The following is a 14,359-nucleotide window of genomic DNA, read 5'->3' as shown; positions in this document are numbered from 1 at the left end:
CTGGGTTGTGTGTTAGTACAGTTATGTGCCAATCCTTTTTAGGGTAGATGCACATGAATGCAGGGCTTGTAATAAAAAGCGAACAACAAAACACAGGGGTGAGCAAAGACATGACAGGCGGTGCCCTGATGAAGAGCAAGGACCTGGAGGCAAAGAGCCCTGGAGAGAAATAATGGGCAGCCCTGCCCCCTTGTCCTCTCCACTCTGCCACCCTACTCTAGCCCACCACTACCCCCACCTCACCCTTTGGTTAGGCTGCTAGAGCAGGAGAACAAGGAGGTGAAGGAAAAGTGGTGCCTCACCACCTGAGAAGACCCCAAGTGTTCAGCCAGGAAGGACACAGAGAGGACTTCTGCTCTCCCTCCTGCTTCCACCCTACCTCCTGACCCTCCCAACCACTGAAGGGTTGCCTGACTGCTGCCTGGAGTCTCATTTCTGGTGCATGTTTCACTTCTGGTTCAGTTCAAATAGTGCAGACATTATGCTCATCTGCCCTTCTGCTTCCTTATGATCCCAGAGGAGTAACGGGATGGGCACTTTGATCATCCATACTGCTGTTAGGTGTGTGCAGGTCTGTTGGGGGTGGGGACATGCACACTTAAGTACAGAGAAATCAATGACCTTCATTCTGGCTGAAAGAGGGAGAGTGAAGTGAGGTCCTGGGAGCCAGGTACGGAGATAATAATGCATCATTTTAGGGTACAAATAGAGCTTTCAGACATCATCTCTGAGTTTTTATGAACTGGGTTCACACAGTGTGGCCCACCACTGGAGTGAGGGCTTTCCAGAGTCAGCTTGTGCCCTGTGCCACAGCTGATCTGTCCTCTGGTGAATGTTGTGTGGAAAGCTCCTGTCACATAGGTGACAATTTCGGAGAGGGTCTGTGGAGAACAGACAATGACATTGTTCTGCCTTGGCCCGCCAGGGAGCCACTCTGCTGCACAGGTACTGTATATAACATACGGGATGTTAATTCCATTTTCATGTACATTTTGGAGGAGCTGAATGTGGCCTTTGTCTAATGCTTTGGCTTACAAGGGCTTTTTCATAAGAAATTCTATTTAAATGAAATAGAAAACTTTCTGATAGTTACCAAACACCAGGAGACAATGGCAGGCTATATCTGTTCAACATCATCAGCCATTCATTTATCCTAGGAAGGAATTTCTTGGTGATAATCCTGAGTGAAGGCTTGCTTGTTTGCATGACTGGATGAGATCCAGCATTGACAGCACCTTGCTGAACCCTTTGGAGTGTCAAGCTGAAATTACAGGAGAGACATAGTAAAGCTTGGGAAGCACTAACAAAAAAATCCATTCTCAGCTGCACCATAAGCATCTTTCCATCCTGGCATATGAGGATATGAAGAACAAGAACAGATGGGCAAAACACAGACATTACTCCAGCAAGAGGTACTGTAAAGACCAAAACACATAAATTTAGAAAGGATGAACAGGAACGTGTTAGAGGGATAATGGGAAGCAATGAGTTGGTGGAAAGTGTTTGTGGTAAGAGTGGGGTGCAGGAGGGCAGCACCACAGCAAATCAGGAACCTGAAAGCCCACCTAGTGCTGCTGACCCTGCAGCTTGGGCTCACCTGCCCCGTACAGGTATGTGCATCACCTCCCCTTAAATACACCTTACCGTCTTCCCAGGCACTGTGTGCTGCTGCCTCACACCTTTAGCACCAGAAAGCAATCCCCAGTCCCTAACTTGGCTCTTCCTTCCTCTGCTTAAGCTCATTAATTATTATACTGCCCCTGGAGATGTGATAATTAGCTCATTAGGGGATACTTTTGCCTGCCTAGAAAGCAACAGTTGCAGCCATCATCAGGAGAGAGGAGAGTGTCTGCGTGCAGCCATCTCAGTGCCAGATGGAGTCCAGGTTTCAGGTGAAATTCTGCCTAAAAGAATTGACTGAGAAAGGAAGGCTTTTTTTCTTAATGATGTTGGATGTGTTCCAGGACCTTGCAGAGAAAACTCGAGTTAGATCCCAAAGGAATTAATGCATCAGTTAGCTCCAACTAAAGCTTCTAGGGAAGTGATAAGAAGGCATAGTAAATATTTCACCAGGGGCTAGGCCGAAATATCTGAACCACTCTGGGGCAAATTAGTGGCTGAGCTCCTATCAAGAGCACCTAGCAGAGCACAGCTCCCAGGAGGACGCACAACCTCGTTTAACCCCGAGGAGGTGTCAGTGCTTCTGTGGCAAGTTTCCATCCTGCCTCGGGCAAGCAGCTGGGCACGGTCCAAGACTGCTTGTGCTTTCCTCCACCAGTACCACAATGAATAGCATTCCCCTCTCCCACACTCACCCTCGGTTCCAGAAGAGCTCGCATTCTCCATTTGCATTTCAGGTGATTTCAAAAATGTGAGCACTTTGTCACCTCTTGATGGGAGCTAAGACCTCTGTGTCTCTACTGTGGGGAGCCAGTTGTGGAACCAGGGGGCTGAAGATGTGAAAATGGCTTTGCCTGCTGCTTTCAAGCAACGGGTGCGGTGCAGGAGATGAACTGTGGGAACTAGATGAGTGCATCCTGCGTAAAGGCCATGGGGTCAACAGGCAACTAATGAACACCAGAACTATTATTTGTCTAAGTGATTGCAACAGGGTGGGCTCCAACGAACCCAATCTTCACTAGGGGAAGCTGGACCTTGTCGGTCTGCCAGAGTGCCTCCAAATGAGGCAGCAAACTGGTAGCTAAAGTGATTCAGATGATTTACTAAGGGATTGTCAAACATTACTGGCAAAAAGCTGGCAGAGAAAAAAAAGTGTGAAGGAGTTAGGCAAATGACTACTCTTAGGTTAGTCCGGGGGCTATGGGCATGCCTATGAGGTGTTTTGCAGCCAGATACTGATACATTGTCTGAACTCTGAACTGATCAGACACCATAGGATAGCACTGACCCTAAAGTAACCCAAGCTTGGGTTTTTCAAGGTGATAACTCCTTTAAAGCGGCTTCCATTCAACTCTGCACACAGACAGATCTTGAGCATGCTTGCTCAGTGCCTGGGCAGAGTACAAAGTCGTGGATAGATGTAGCTTGAGAGAGAAGCTTAATTAATAGATGCAGGCAAGGTCCTAGAAGGCTTTATCCTGAGCCAGAACACAGGGAAAAGGGCATACTCAAAAATGTGAAAACCAAAAAAATATGTAATGTCGAGAAGAGGAACACTAGTACACAGTTATTTGCAGCAGTGAGTCCCACTCACCCCTCGCTTAGCAGGCTGAATTTCTCATGTCAGTGGAATTAATGCAAATGGTTGAAGATACAGTAGCAATGGTTGAATCAAAAAAAGTGGGAAAGCTGCTGAAAGCTTCACAGAAATTTGCTTCAGTGCCTGAGACAGCCTGCATTAGGGATGAAAAGGCAGATACCTCACTGCTCCCTACAATCAAGGTTTCTGGATTGTCCTATGGGGCAGGAAGGACACCAGTACCTGTGGGACTTGGTCAACATTTGGAGAAATACGGTGTTCGATACTGTGTACTGCTCTTTGCACTCGGTTTGTGTCCTGGCAGGATGGGGTTCTTCACCTTGCTGGACCCTGGTAGGCAGCTGCCCATGGTGATGCAAACTCTGCTGCTGGTTCTGCCTGGCATGGATGCTGGCAGACAGGCTTCAGGGCAAACAGCCACTTGGATGGACTCCCTCTGGGCTGGCTTGGGAAGGGCAGAGCCTGGGGCCACCATCAGGGTAGGCAAGAGGCAAAAAGAGCCACTGCTAACATTCTACCTGGTTTTGGGTTTAAATTTAACTCTTGGGTCAACCAGAGCTGCCAGCATGGCACCTTCTGCCAGCATAAAATGGCCTTTAAAGTGGGAAGGGAAATGAGTATGTAACACAAACAAACAAAAATTGGTTGACCAAGAATTCAGGGAGGGCAGTATAACTGCACACAAAACTGAGTTTTGCCTCAACCACCAATTTACCTTGTCTTGAGGGCACTGGAATATGTTAAGAGGCATCCAGAGGCCACAGACGTCTGCTGCTCACAGCCAGGGCCCGGCAAGCGGCGCCAGCACTTGCTCCTCCTTGAGCTCTTCCCAGCCGGCAGAGGTGGTGCCCTTCAGTTCTGCATCCCAGGCCTAAATGTGGCCCCAGCAGCCCCTGGGATGGCCTTCGCCACTCCTTGCTGAACACCTTGTAGGTATGTCCGGTGAAGGGTCCTGGGACTCCCAGGGGAAATCCCACTGGAGCTCTGGAAGGTGTGAGGAATTGGGAATGCACATCCGGCACGAAGCACTGGCCACGGGGCATGGCACTTGCAAAGCATGGCAGGAAAGCTGGAGAAGAGTAATATATTTAACTCCCCCACCTGGAGGGGATGTTTTATGGTGGCTACACTGCAGGCTAAGTAATCATGAGACCGTAAGGGAAGAAATGCTCTCTTTTTGCAGTGGCAAGTCCCAGACAGAGGACTAGGGCAGCTCTGCCACTCTTAGCTGTCTGAAACATGTTTCCCTCTCTAACAATGTTAAATACAGATGCATTTAGAGGACAGAGTTACAGAACTGAGCTTCAGCTTTTGGTTGTGTGATTTCTGATGTTGTTTTGGGGTTTTTTTTCATTTCCTTTATTTGTACAGAATTGCATCATTTTCCCTCATGCTGTCCTCTGCCAGAGCTGCCCCGAGGAGCAGACTGACCTGTGTGAAGCTCCTTGGACTGTGCTGCACATCCAGTTTGATGCAGCATTGCTAAACAAAAGAGGGGCCCCAAGGGAGCCATGAACCCCGTGGTGGGGGTGGCAGTGTTCTCCAAACCCAGCTTCTGCAGAAAACTCAGTGCCCATGATGTCCCCTCCTCTGCCTACAGGGACATCTCTGCGGTGCTGGGAGCTAATTTTAAGTGCTTTGTTGGTGGCTGTCGAGCTGACTGCAAAGAAGGACTCAGAGGTGTTCAGTGAATTTGTCAGAGATCTGGCATTTTCAACCCTTTTTCCAACTGGTTCAGGCTGGAGCCTCTTAAAGACACAGCTGTCCCCAAAACTAGTGAGGAAATGTTGCTAAGCCTGAATGGCCAAATGGGGGAAGCTACGGGTCATTGCAGCCCCCAGCTACAGATCGTTAGCTTTTTAACCCAAGCTATCTTATCTCACGCTTTAGACTTCGCAGAGGCTGGGTTCAACTCCTGGCGCCTCAGCCAGGAAGCTGCCTGCCTTGGATGCTCTCCAAAGCTTATTTACAACATACATATGCAGTGTGGCCATTGATTTATACTCCAGGCAGCCTCCACCCCAAAGAGGCAGATTTAGAAGCAGTGTCTCTTCAAAGCGAGAACGAGCTCCACTTTACTTCCCCCTCAGCTAAGCTTCATCCTATCTGGATGCTCAAACACAGGTAGTGGTGCTGGAATTTTTGGCAGAGCCCCCCAGCAGGATTAGGCACCCAAGTAGGGGCAGAAATTTCCAGTCACTTACATCAGTGTCTTGGTTCTCCACAAGCACTGAGGCTCTCCAGGCTTCTTAAGGGAGTCTAATGGTGCTCCTGGACAGATTTAGGTTCCTATCTTTAGACCCCCCCTTTGAAAAAGCTGGCCTTTATGTTCTGGGCCCAAAGTATTTATGCACAGTGGCAACACTGTCATCCCTTCTGTTCTGGCACCCTACCACCTATTCAAGCACACCATCCATACTAAAACAGCCAGATCAAATAAGTTGTCTTTTCTTCCTCCTTTTTCCATGCTCCACATGTGGACACTTTCTGTCCTGAATCACCTGGTCTCCTCTTGAAATGAGGCTCTCACACCTAAAAGGAAAAATGTCCTGTTTATTGCATGAAGGGGGAAGTCGGTGCCGAGGCTGGGCAAGTTTTAGCTAGCTGATCTCTGCCCCACAGCTGCAGCTGAGCATCCCACTCTGCTGAGCTCTTCTCCCAGCACCCCCAGCCTTATGGCTCCACTCCACCGGCCAAAGCCTGGCTAGAGGCAGCCTCACACCTGCTTTTCTTCAGCAGATCTCCCTTTTCTTGGGCACATGAATCATTCTGTGACATTTTCAAGGATCTCCCTGGCGCTCAGGATCAAAGTCTCAGCACCTTCCTTGCATGTGAACTTGTGCCAGCATTTTCATAAAAAAAATAATTGTGTGCCTCGTTCAACAGACCTGGCTAATGGCAGGTTCTGAGAAGCACCTAAGTACCTGGTAGTGGAGATGTAATAAAACCTGCTATACTTAGGCCCTTGCAGGCACTTCCAATTACAATAATCTATTTTTGTACCTTTAGAACCGTCCTTTTTTAAAACTGTTCTTAACAAAGAGCCTCAGCCTTTGAGCTATATATTTTTCTTACATTAAAAAAGCCTGCATATTGTTTTGCCCATTTTGAGCTGAGCATTTGGAAAAAAACCAAACAGGTTTGCTGGTGGGAGAGCTATTTTTCATGTTTGTGCAAATAATGAATGGTGTGGTTGATAAAAATGAAAGTCCACAAAGGATGCAAAATTTCCCTTTCCAAAAGACAGTTCTAAGCATGTTTTCTGAGGTGTTTTTGGGAGGAGGCTGCAGGGCTTGTGGTCTTACTCACAGACAGAAAGGGCTCTCTAAGGTAGGAAAAAACTCTCAGAAGAATCACTGAAGACATCCTACGCCTTGTCTGGCTCTACGCTCACTTCAAGGCAATGCAAGAGACAATTACCAGTGGGGAACAATTTCCTCCTCACTTGATCATTTGGGAGTATGACCTATGAAAGACCAGAAAGAAAGAACAACACCTTCTGACTTCAGTAGGAGAATGGATACAGAAAGTCTGGAGCATTTTAGCTGCCTTCTAAATAAGAAAGATAGAGGAATTTCACTATGGTTTTTTTTCCCTTTCTTTTCAACCTAACAAGTGAAACTGGAAAATACAAAGACCAGCTCTGCACTGAGAGTCACTGAGCCAATTCTGTAACAAGAGTGCAATTCAGGCATAAACATCAAATGTAAATTTATATTTCTTTTAAATTGGTCACGTCCTCTCCTACTACATTATAATTTAGTGGGAAGGATGCTGTATTTGGGATGGACATGAAAGAGCAAGAAGTGCAGCCTGATGCGCAGGCTGGGATGCAGTTCATGGGGTCCAACGCCTCACCCCCTGCCTCGCCCCTTCTCACAGGAGACGTGAATAGCAGGGGAGCCTCAGCTGCTCAGGGGGCTCCAAGCCCAGGCACTGCACAAAGCCATATGCATCGAGGCAGCTTTTTGCACGGCTTGGTGTGCAGCTCTGGCTGGGCACCCCTGGGCAGGCGGGGTGGGGAGGGTGGCTGAGTCAGCGGGGCAGTGAGGATGTCTCCGGGCAGTGAGGAGAGAAGGGTTCTGTGTTTCTGCCTGCTTGATGCAGCACAGTGCTCTGAGCGGCCTGCAAGCTCAGGGCCATGGACAGAGCAGCCCGCTTGTTTTCCCGCCATGTCCATGTTCATGTGCCTTGCCCCGTGGGCTTCTGGAGTCTGTACAGACAGAGTCAGCTCCAGACTGTCTTTGCCAGTACATGCAGGTCTGAACCACTTGTGTGTCTTGGTGTAGAAACAAACAGTTGACGTGAGGGACAAGGGTCGTGGCTTGGTGACTAACCTTGGTAAGGTGCTGTTGCCCATACAGATGGAAGGCTGTGCTGGAACAGGATGCTGATGGGGCCAGAAGAATAGAGAACAGTGTACCTTGGTTTTCGAAGGGTTTTTAGAGGTAGCACCAAAAGTGGTTGATTTAACCAAGAGGTGATGATTGATTCAGCACATATGGGTGGAGAGACCTCTGGAAGAGCTTTATCCCATCACCTTTCATTCCTTGGCTGCTGACCTTTCAACAGCACACTAAGGAGTCAGGGATAGATTAGTACAGGGGGCTCTATCCAGTCTTTGCATGGTATGAGGCTGTTTGTAGGTTCCCCAGAGACAACCAAACCAGGAGAGACACCAAGCAAAAGCAAGACCAACGCCAAAGGCATTACCCATGTGTGCTTTTAGATGCTCTGTATCAGCCTGGGGCAGGGAAGAGCAGCATCAGTACACAGATTTTGGGGTGGCTTGATTCCATGTGTGGATAAGATGGATGTGGGCTCCTGGTTTTCTGGCTATTTCTCAAAGTGCTCCTTTGTCCTGGGAAACCTCTCCCCAGGCCAGCTGTGAGTCTGTGTGCAAGGTGTCCTGCCCAAACCCATGGCAGATCCAGCAATCCTGCAAAAGGGTAAGAGACTTGCTCTGGCACTGCAGACTTTGGGTATCTCTTGGCAATTGGGAACTGTCGTGGTGTTGTGGTAGGTTTTGGACATAACTGAGGGAGGAGACATGGGGAGAACAACAGCTTTTACTGGATCAGATGTTATGGGTGGGGAAAAACAAGTGAACTTTTGTCCATATATGTCCTCCTGAGGGGTGCCTGACTGCTTGCCTGTTTTTTCTGCCCATATCTGTAAGTCCAACGAAAGCTGGTACTGGCCCCTTCGAAACTTGCTGTGGGAGCCGAAAGGCAGTTTGAAAAACCAAACCGAAGCAACAATGTGTAATTGTCTGTAATCAGAGACAATGTTCTCTTAGCTCAGTTTTTCAGTCAAGCAGGATAAACGCTGACATGTTTCCCACAGCTGAATTCAACTTTTGGCAACAGAATGTAGCAAAGCAAAGAGCACCTTACAGTGTCTATGGCTGGTACTGCTAAAGCTGCTCTTGCACTGGTCTTCTCCTCAGCTCTGCTTGACCGAGTACAGGGCAGCACACTGTAAAGTGCTGCTTCCAAGAGCATGCAGTAGAGAGTGCCTCCAGGCAACAGCTCTGGGTTTATATTTGACCAACAGCGATGTCACCTTCTGCTGTTCCTAGGCAGACTAAGGGGCATCTCGGCCGGAGGAAGAGAGGAGGAAGGAGACCAGAAACAAGAGATGCAAGAGGAATCCAGACAGAGAGAGGCCGGCTCAGCTGAGCTAAGATCTTCTTGACTTGGCAGATGCCTGACCTGCCAGGGGAGGGTCAGCATGCGCAGAATGAGGAGGACGGCTGCAAGCACTCACACTGTCTGGCCCGGCAGCGAGGAGGTGACCTTGACAGACTGCTCCAAGTGCCAGGGTAGCCGGAGGCAGAAGGGCACTTGGAACCATGTCAAGGAGCATGGATCACTCCAGAGGGAGAAGGAAGCATGAGCCGTAGCAACTGAACTTGTTTATAACTCGTGTTTCTTGGTATGTGAGTGACAGGAAGGCAGGAGGTGTCTGAGGCAAGGAGCTCCTGCCTGCACACAAGAGTATCTGGTTTAGCAAATTAGCCTCCTTGTTGCCTAAAATACCCTCACATGTATGTGCTTTACTATCATCTCTAGTCATTATAAATACTCATAGATATATAGATGTATAGATATATAGATGATATAGATAGATATGGATATAGATATAGATGATATAAATATAGATATAGATATAGATATAGATATAGATATAGATACTCAGTTTCACTGTTCTGTGGGCTGCATCCAGTCACATTTCTGCCTTACTCTTTGGCTTTCCCAGGGCTCTGCGGCCAGTCTTCAGTGCACAGGTCCCTGCATCTATTTTCCCTGGGGTTAACATGTTGAAAGCCTAGGAGCTGCAGGCTCTAATTTCCATCCCAAAGACTATGATGAAAACCTGGAGGGGAGTAAAATCCGGGTTGCATTGCAGCAGTACAATTTCAGCTGTGTGTTGCAAAGGTGGTCTGAAACTGTCTCACTTCTTGCAAGAAAGTGTACTCAAATTTAAACTATACCTTAAAACCAGAACTAAGGGCTTCTAGAAGGAAAAATGTTCTCTAAGTTCTATTTTAGCGTAGCTGGATATGGAGCTTGTTCTAATCACTCGGACTCTTTTAAGTGCACTCATGAATAACACCCACTTTCTTTATCCCTGGGACAATAGGGCAATAAATGGGAACATCTCTCCGGGACCCTCCATAACCTGGAGCAGCATTACTCGATCTGCAAACCAGGCAGCATCCAGGCCAAGCAACATGCAGAAAAACAAAAATGGAGGGAAATAAAAAAATGACAAAATAAAATGCATAGCTTTTCACCCAAATTTTCTTCAGCTGAATGTGAACATTATGGCTACACTGCAGGAAGCACTTGGTGTTGTTCAAAGAGGGTAGGTGACCAGGGGAGAAGGATACCCTTACAACTATCAATAAATCTGCAGCTCACACGATCAAGGGCTGCTTCATGAGACCGGGGAAGACCGTGGCTCCCATTTCTGCTCAAGGTTCAGCAATACCTTTATGAAATGCCTTATTCATAATACACTGAAGCCTTTACAAATGTCTCCTACCCACCTGCTGTTGGTTGTTGGTTGTGGATCCATCCTGAAGCACTGAATCTGAGCCCTTTTCCTTGGTTTACCTGTGGCAACTCTGTATAAGCTTTTAGTAATAAAATGCTTTTTAAGTGTAATTCAGTCTGATTGAGAAGGGCTAGTGGCAAAACTGCCTCCTGCTCCAGAAGAGTTCTCCATTCTATTACTCATATGATTTAAAATATTTTACCTGTTAATTTTCTTGCTCCTTTTTTGGGGGGATTTTTTTTTTTTTTTTGAGTGCTTGACAGTGCTGCTCCAGGCCATTCCCTCCACAGTGGAAATGAAGAGACATCCCAGACCTGCTCCTTGAGAGCCGACAGTTGAGCTGTGCCTGAAGTAGGCTGGAGTGAGAGACGTCAGTAATGCCAAGGAACACCAGCCAGGAGGCTGCTGTGGGACAACATCTGGTACCACTTCAAGGAGCTAGGGGATAGAAAAGACAGAGCTCTGTGAGCATTGTCTCATTCTCTTTTTTATTATTAGTGTTGTTCTATTGTGCTAAGCACAAGGCATCAGAAACAAAGCGTGACAGGCAAACAAAGAAAAAACCCAAGGCTCTGGAAAGCAGTACTCCTAATGAAAGCCACAACTCAAGTTATTGAGGTTGGGTGGGGATGGATGGCTGGTGTCTCTCAGACTTGGAGAGAAGAAACAGGTAAGGAGACCATGTCCCCCACCACAGCTCTCCTGCTTGCAGTGATGCAAGGGGAATGAAGGCAGCAATGAAGGGTGCTCTGCCCACAGGGAAGTGACACAGTGGAGGCCCCACAGCAGAGTCCCACCAGTTTCTGTAGGGCAGAGCTCTGCAGCCTTCAGCACTCTCCCAGGATGCTACAAGAGTCCTCTCAGCCTGAGATGAACCTTGCTATGGGGTATCACGGAGTGCAGGAGGTGTGGAGGAGGTCAGGATGCAGTTGGGGGTAGAAACCACAAGGCACTTGCTGCATTGCTCAACCCAGAAAACCCCTTTGGTCCTGTTTGCTGAAAGCTCAAAGAATATTTGAATAGAAAGATGACTCTTTTCGGTCTATACCTAATACACTTTCCCTAAGTATTTCCTGCCAGGGAGAAAATAATTAGCGGGGTAAATGAGCCACTAGCCTGATCCCATGCACCTAATAACTTTTGACAGTGTTAGAAAATAGCAAGGGATGACAAGAAGGCATCCAGTTCCTTTCTGACCTACAAGGCAGATCAGCTCATTTCCATTCATGTTTCCCAGTGATCTCTGATCCCTTCCTACGTTGAAAGAGGACTGAACTCGGTCACCACTGGCACTAGTGTCCTAGCCCAGAAAACGACGTCTGGCAACGGGATGCTGCTGCCAGAGGAATTCAGCCAACCTACACTCTTTTCCTGAGTTGCTTCCAGTAAATAAGATGAGCAGGAACAGGCAACAACCCAAGTGATTCGATTTGGAGGCTGTAAAATATTCTTCAGAGAATAGAGGGGACAATCCTGATTTCACTCTTTTAGGACATCCTTCAGTAAGGTAAGGCACACATGCTCTACAGGCACATTGATACTCCCAAAAAGTAGAAGTGACCAACAGATCCAGGTAAAATGGCAATCACTCAGAAGTGATTTTTCTGTTCCCCTGGAGACCTTCATGTCTTTGGAACCTTTGGATTCCAATATCCTTGGCAGATGACAAAGCTCTTCCAGCAAACTTTCTTGTCTCTTCCTGTCTTTTGTCTCCCCTTGCTTAAGATATTCCATCTTAAAAGCAGACTTTGCATGTTGCTTCTCTTGTACTGGATTGTCACATTCTCTATTTCCATGTGGAAGAGCTATCAAGACTCAATTGATGTGCTGGAAACAATTGTGAGTTCTCAGCAGCATGGAGTTCTTCTAAACTGTCCCCACTTAATGATCCGTTCCTGTTTTCCAGATACTGTTTCAGAAAAAGGAGTCCTAATCCATTGCAAAAAATATAACCAAAAATGCTGGGTTTAGGTCGGTAAGGCAGAATTACCCAAAGACTCACAATCTTGTAACACCTCCTCCACAAGCAGGTATCGTCTCGACTCGTGCTCAGGGCATTGCGGTTTTTCCTACCTCAGCTGCATGGCAAAAGGGGATTTATCTGGGGGACAATTATACTGGTCCTTCCTTAAAACTCATCCTTTACTATGGTTTCTAGAGGGAAATAAGCCATTGTTTCTGGTAGTTCAGAGTCGTACTGTCTGCTGAGATCCCTGTCCAACACATACCATTATTCCTGCAAGAGAACGTCTCTGCTGCTGCTTTCTGCATTTCTATTTCCTGTTAGTCTTACCCATCCTCTGCCATGTAACAAGTCCACAAGCAAAAGACTTCAGCTTTTGGAAGGCTGCATGATGGTCAAATCATGGCACTGTAAATTGTTTGAAATCATGAACTTTTTACAGCATTTCTGCACAGGTCCTTGCACAAGAGGAGGCCATTGAGATATCCCTGCCAGCCAGGTGATGGCATACAACCTCGTGCCTGTAAGACCAAACTCCACAGCTGTGTGGGAGAGGAATGAGCTTTAGCAGGGACTTGAATCAGCAGGTTCTTCTGTTCTCTCTTTCAGTTGTGCTTGTGGCCCTGCAGTGGTAATAGGGTCCATAGTTCCTCAGCCCAGAAGAGGTAACAGAAACTTCTATCAGTAGCTCTGGCCTCTGACAAATATTCCCTAAAAAATATAAATATCTTGGACTGTTACAGCAAAGCAGGTGAGCAAAGCCCTGCCCAAGATTTACTGCCCCACTTGAAACTCTTCTGATGTGTATCTGTCTCTTGGGTGTGAAAAGGAAGGGCTGTGCATGTGATGTGTCTCTGGGGAATCAATGTGAGGAGACACAGACCAGCAAGAACTGTGTCTCCACCTTTCTTATTCCCTGTGGAGCCATTGGAGACCTGTGCCAGTCAGACCTGGTTATTGCTGGCCACTGAGTGCCGCTCCCTGGGAAAGTGGTGCTCCGATACCCTCGATACGGTCAGTGACAAGGTGTTGGTTCTCACAGTGTTTTCAAAGAAGGCACAAGTATTTCCAGCTTATTGAAACGTTTGTTTTGACTTTTATCACACTATATAAAAGTCTTTGAGTTTTGTCTATTAGGTTTCCATGCCATAATATTATGACGGGTCATGGCATAATAGTCTTACTGTTTTGACTCCAAAGCATGCTGTAACATGGGTCAAGCTGATGAAATCAAAATTAAATTAATGTTTTATTTTGACAAGATTGTGTTTCTCTTTCATTTGCCTGATAAAGTCAAAGCAAAAATGTCAGCAGGATTTTTCCACGGTGCAGTCTCAAAATTACATTTTCTCATTCAGGTGTGGTTTTTTTTGAATGGGCACCATAACCTTGTTTCATGCTCAGATCATAGTGGAAACATTGTACACATGGATAGTATCTCAGAGTAATAGGCTCTACTTGACTCTTCAACAGTTTTAAAGAGCCTGTTTCAAAACAGGCTCGGACTTTCAGTTCCAAGTATTTTTTGAACTATGCCACCTTCTACTGTGTAGCTCCCAGTCCCCATCCCTTCTGTTCAGCCAGCAGGAACCCAGTCCAGAAACAGACTGAGAAGGAAGAGCTCCTGAAAAACTGGGGGTTGTGTCCTGTTGGGTCAGGAAGCCTCCAAAATATGGAATAAAATTGTCTTAGAACAGCAGGGCCCCCATAAGAGGCCAGTGATACAGATATGCTTTATGTGGCTATAAGCCTGATCCAGCTTTTATTCATGTAGCACTCAGAAAGCACAATCTCTTAATCCTGTTCCTAGTCCTTGCTGCTCACACACGATGGTAGACAAGTGTTTGTTCCTGCTTTCCCCTCCCCATCTTTGTCTAGTTGGACTGAAGTCTTTCTGAAACTGAGACTTAATTACTTTGTGTACAGAGCACCTGGGGCACCATGGAGGTCTTGATCTCTGCTTCTGGTGACTGATAATGTACCCTTTCTATTGTGCAGTTTTCTACTCTGAGTACTGACTTTCATGGTAATATATTTATTTCCCTTGTTTATTCCATCTCTTTTTTTTTTACCCCAGAGCTTCCCTTTGTTTGCTTGGTTGTGGTCTGATGCAT

The 14,359-nt window shown here is 46.9% G+C and overlaps 1 long non-coding RNA gene across 1 annotated transcript; it reads right to left on the bottom strand.

Annotated features, from left to right (window-relative positions):
* Positions 1–4,140: 4,140 nt before the first annotated feature.
* On the bottom strand, positions 4,141–12,610 carry LOC121662134. The gene is made up of 3 exons (XR_006015203.1): positions 10,485–12,610; positions 6,530–6,686; positions 4,141–5,752 (listed from the first exon to the last, which is right to left on the bottom strand). It is a non-coding gene; the product is annotated as an uncharacterized LOC121662134 (long non-coding RNA).
* Positions 12,611–14,359: the final 1,749 nt, after the last annotated feature.

Source organism: Corvus kubaryi, unplaced genomic scaffold, assembly GCF_017639235.1.
Source record: "Corvus kubaryi isolate FWS band 111438036 unplaced genomic scaffold, C.kubaryi_AGA036_p1.0 37232, whole genome shotgun sequence".
Lineage (NCBI taxonomy): Eukaryota > Metazoa > Chordata > Aves > Passeriformes > Corvidae > Corvus > Corvus kubaryi.
This window is presented reverse-complemented; position numbering and strand designations above follow the sequence as displayed.